The sequence below is a fragment of the Rhipicephalus sanguineus genome, chromosome 1 (genome assembly GCF_013339695.2).
Source record: "Rhipicephalus sanguineus isolate Rsan-2018 chromosome 1, BIME_Rsan_1.4, whole genome shotgun sequence".
NCBI lineage: Eukaryota > Metazoa > Arthropoda > Arachnida > Ixodida > Ixodidae > Rhipicephalus > Rhipicephalus sanguineus.
In genome coordinates this window covers 36355959-36361241 of record NC_051176.1, presented here as the reverse complement: position 1 = coordinate 36361241, position 5283 = coordinate 36355959, and positions in this window count along the sequence as shown.

The window sequence follows — 5283 nt, the reverse complement described above, 5'->3', positions numbered from 1 at the left end:
TTTGCACACGTTACACACTTACAACATTTGCACAATTACATTTTTTTGCACAACCTTTGCACACGTAATGCGAATGTTGTGGGTTGGTTCCGTGCGATTGCCTAGTTGCGTTCTCAACTAATTTGTCCTTTAAATCGCAATTACGAAAGTATTATTCGAAAACAGAAGTAACATCCGTTATGCTTTCGTTGGTTTCATTACCCGTTGCTTCAAAAGATTGTGTGAAAAAGAAAACGAAAAAAAAAAGACCGGGCGCCTCAATTCACTGGCTCTCTTTCCTCCATTTAATGCTTAGTCTCGTTCAGGCAGACATGATGCGCTGAGGTAGCACGCGAGGGCATATTCGTAGACAGCCGCCTCATGAATATTAAGGCGAAGGCCTTCTCTATCTCATGAGTCAAGCAAGTTTCGAGATTTGGCGAGACCTGACGATACATCGGGAGACCTTGTCGGCGGTGGCGTCAACACGAATTATACCAAGAAAAGACTATAGTCGGATACAACTTTAAAAGTCTCCGGCATTTCTTCCTCAAAAGCGGTTGCACACAGGCCTGCACCAATGGGCGCGCACTCCAGACTGACGTCATGAGCCAGGCGGCGGGTGACTCCGCCTTTGGAGAGCATAGCCGAGTGCATGCGCGGAACAATTTTGTTAGTCGCGGAGGCGATCGGCTGCCGCGCTTCGGTCATCTGGGCGGGGCCTCTGCGGACTTCTTAAGTTGTGTCCGACTACAAGTAGTAAAGGTCGGTGAAACTTCACGTGATACTCAAGCGAATGTATGTGTGCCGACGGCCTACGGTAAGTCACATGATCTCAATGCCACATGATGTCATCATTGACGTCACTGTGTTACGTCATCTCAACCTCACAAAATGCGAAAATTTGGGCGTCATGACATGACGTCGTCACATGCCATCTTCGTTTAGTGAAAGGTCCAGCAGACAGCGCGAAACCACGTGGGGTGTAGAAAGCTATAGGGCCGGGCGAGGATCAATACGACCAACTGAGAAAAAAAAGAAGGAGAAAATTAAGATAGATTTTGACTTGGACTTTGCAGGGGCGAATGCATAAGGGTCTGTCACGCACTTCGGTGAGGCCCCACCCACGGTGTAGGAAGGAGAGGTGACACATCGGCTCGGAGGCGCAGCCGCGTCGAAAAGTTGTTCACGTTTGCCTTCTTTCCACCAGACGGCGATCGGCGCATGGGGGCCGGTAGAACGTGTGTAAAAATGCTAGGCGCCACTTCACTTCGCTCTGTATACGACGCCACGCTTCATGTCGAAACGTTGTTATTCGTTTTGTGAAACTGTTCGTACTCCGCGACAGTTTTCTTTCATCCTGTGAACTTATGTGAGGTGCGTGGGCCCCGGGAGCAATGGCCAAGAAGTGTTTCGCCCCACGTTGCACGACAGGGTACAAGTCGTGTACTGAGAAACTTGATTTCCGCGCCGAAAGAAGAAGAGCGCCTTCGAATACGGAGCAATGGCATGCCTTGCAAAGATCGGATGTTGCAGTCTACCCAACACATCTGCGAAAAGCGCTTGGAGCCACATCTGGTGACCAAAGCCTGTTAGGCTCTCTACAGCGGTAATGTGGTTCACACGACTCGCAAAGCGTTCCTCTTGAAAGATGCAGTGCCTACTATATTTCCAGACTGCCAAAGCTATTAGTCGAAAGAGAGAAAAAAAAACAGGCCATCTGAGAGGCACGGACACGCCGCGCCTTTCAAAAAAGCAGCGCAAGAAGAGCCCGGAATGCAGTGACGCGGTTTTCGGCATGGATTCTGCGGGTGCGCTTAGTGGGCGGCGGATGGATGGATGGATGGATGGATGGATGGATGGATGGATGCACGCTATGAGCGTCCCCTTTAAAACGAGGCGGTGGCAAGTGTGCCACCAGGCTCGACAAAAAAAAAATCCTTTACTTTTCGTTTTCTGAGTGTTGGCAGAGTCTCTACTTCAATTAAATCTATCTTACTACAGAAAAAAAGACAAATTCTCAGCCCAGTTCTCTGCCCTTTACGGCAGAATGTCCTTATCTTTTTCCAATATTTATTTTTATCCGTTCTCTCTCATTTTCTGCCACCAATACTCTAACCGTCTCTTACTTATTTCAACCGAAGGTGTGTTCAGCTTTCCATTGTCGTCTCTAAAATCCAAGGCTTCATGTAGGCTCCTGCCCAAACATACACCAGGGTGGATATCTCCACATTCAATCAAAACATGCCTCGCCGTTTCCTTATCTTCCCCGCAGCACGTGCATTGTTCTTCTTTACTGAATCTCGCTTTATAACCACGCGTTCTAAGGCAACCCGATCTCGCTTCAAGCAGTAAAGCGCTTCCCCTTGAATTATCGTAAAACGCCTCCCTCGTTATTTCATTCTTGCCCTTTCGGTAGTTACTCAAATCCGGTTTTTTCTCCATAGCTGCGGTCCAGTAAATCCTCTCCGCCTTTCTGACTTTCGGCTTAACGCTCCTTGTTGACGTACTGCTTACACTACCAGCCGTATATTTACTAGTGAGTCTCCTAGTTCTTTTACTCCACTGTGTGTCCACAGTCTTCCTATACAACTAACGGAACACCTTCTCTGCCCTTCTACTCTCCTTGATATTCCTTAGCCTTTCTTCGAACCTTACTTTGATCTGAGCTTCCCTCGCCTCAAAACCTGCCCATCCCATATCGCCCTTTACAGCCTCATTTGTCGTCTTCCCGTGAGCACCCAACGCGAGGCGTCCCACAGTCCTTTGATTTACATCCATTCCCGATTGCACCTCTGCCCTCGTGCACACCACTGAGTTCCCAAAAGTAAACCCCAGAACCATTACACCTTTCCACAGACCTCGAAGCACCTTGTACCTATTGTATCCCCACAAGGCTCTGTGCTTCATTATTGCAGCATTCCTCTTGCCTTTTGCTGCCGAGGCATTTTCCTGTACCTCCTTATATCTATCACTCTCATTTAGCCATGCTCCAAGGTACTTGTATTCGCTTACCCTCGGTATTTCTTGGCCTTGTATTGACACCATCTGATCACAGGGATCATTGAATACCATCAATCCACATTTTGTTACACTAAATACTAGTCCTAGAGCTTCACCTTCCCTTCCGCATATATCCGCCAGCCGCTGTATATCATCTCGACTGTCGGCAAATAAGACGGTATCGTCAGCATAAAATTAACCTGGAGGCTTCTGCTCAATCATCACGCCACCCTGTTTTTGTGACAGATTAAAACCAATGTTGCCACCTTCTAGCGATTTTTCCATATTCACCATGTACAGCATGAATAACAGTGGGGACAAAGGACATCCCTGTCTCAGCCCCTTGCTAATATCAAAGTTCTCCTTGCTACTCATTCCTTCCCATTCTATGCAAACTGTATTTTCTCGGGATATCTCCCTCAAAAGTTGTATATAATCGTCCCCTATGCCCATTCCTTTCAATATATCCCACAAAATTTCCTGATTAACGTTGTCGTATGCCCCAGTGATGTCTAGAAAAGCCATGTACAAGGGCCTATTTTCTATCTTAGATATTTCTATACACTGAGTGAGAACAAACAGGTTATCGTCTAACCGCCTGTCGACTCGAAATCCATTCTGGAGGTCTTCCAAAATATTGTCATGTTCTGCCCACGTTTTTACTGCTTGTATCGCCAACCTGTATAGTACCGATGTAATGGTTAGTGGTCTACACGAGCGAATGTTCTCCTTTTCTCTCTTGCCTTTATAGATTAAGTTCCCCGTTTATAGATTATGTTCCCCGATTAAGCTGCCCCCTAGAGTTCCTGTATATGCTACCTTTGGGTAGCAGAGTTGCGCATAGGTCCGGCTAGCAACCACAGCTATGCAGTGAACTAGCACTCCGTTTGTGCAGGCGACATGCCTATCGTGTCGGCAATTAACATGTCCGGCGTGTCGAAGACCGGCGATGAGCATTGATTATAGATGACTAGTGTTAATTCATTTCACTGCAGAGGCGGCGTCCAAAAATAGAAAAGTTGGCCCGAGCGTCAGCTTCTCCGCAATGCATGGTTACTAGCGGCGTTTGGAAGACAGATGCGCAACTCTGCTACCTAAAGGCAGCATATACAGTAACTCTACTGCCCCCGTTCGCGCAGCGCCACCTGCGGGTGCGTACGTGAACCCGAACAAAATTTCGGCACGCTCGCTCGCCGCATAGAGTCATCTATCCTTCCTAAACCGTGGCCCCAACGATCTAACAACGCGTCTCGGCAGACTGGCAGGCTTCCACTTCGCGCTTAGGCCTGCGACGCCTGAAAGGCCTCGTAGCGGTACCCTTCAAATATTTGTTGGCCCGTCAACGCGTGTGGGGTTGCACGTGTAGCGATGTTCAGGATGACTGACGGACTCATTGAGCAGACACGCACATCTAGTATAAAGAACAAGCGTTTAATTAGAACAAGGGCAATTTGCAAGAGGTGCACGGTGAACTAAGAGGAAGGAAACATATGCACGATAAAAAGAGCAAATAACAAGCTATGCACTCAACAAACACTACCAGTGCAAAATAGGCATAATTGGATAATTGGAAGAAATCAGCGCGATCACGACGGAGACACAAGATGAGAAGTACACAGTAAGAGCGCCGCACTGTGTCCTTCTCGTGTTCTGTCTTCGTCGCGTTCGCGCTGATTTCTTCCAATTGCATCCTATCCGACTAGCCCGCCCCTCTACCTTAGTCAAATATGTACAACCGGGTACGTTAATAAAAATTAATATGCATACAACTAAAGTAATGTGGAACAATCTTGGCAGAGAACAGCGCTTTGCGATAGGTGGCGAGATACTGGAAGTTGTAAAGGAGTACGTCTACTTAGGACAGGTAGTAACCGCGGAGCCGAACCATGAGAGTGAAATAACTAGAAGAATAAGGATGGCATGGGGCTCATTCGGCAAGCAGTACCAAATCATGAATGGTAATCTACCACTATCTCTCAAGAGGAAGGTATATAACAGCTGCATCTTACCGGTACTTACCTACGGAGCAGAAACCTGGAGACTTACAAAGAGGGTTCAACTTAAATTGAGGACGACGCAGCGAGCGATGGAAAGGAAAATGATAGGTGTAACATTAAGAGACAGGAAGAGAGCAGAGTGGGTCAGGGAACAAACGGGGGTTAAGGATATCATAGTTGAAATTAAGAAGAAATGGATATGGGCCGGGCACGTAGCACGTCGGCAGGATAACCGGTGGTCATTAAGGGTAACTGACTGGATTCCAAGAGATGGCAAACGCGTGAGGGGGAGACAGAAAATTAG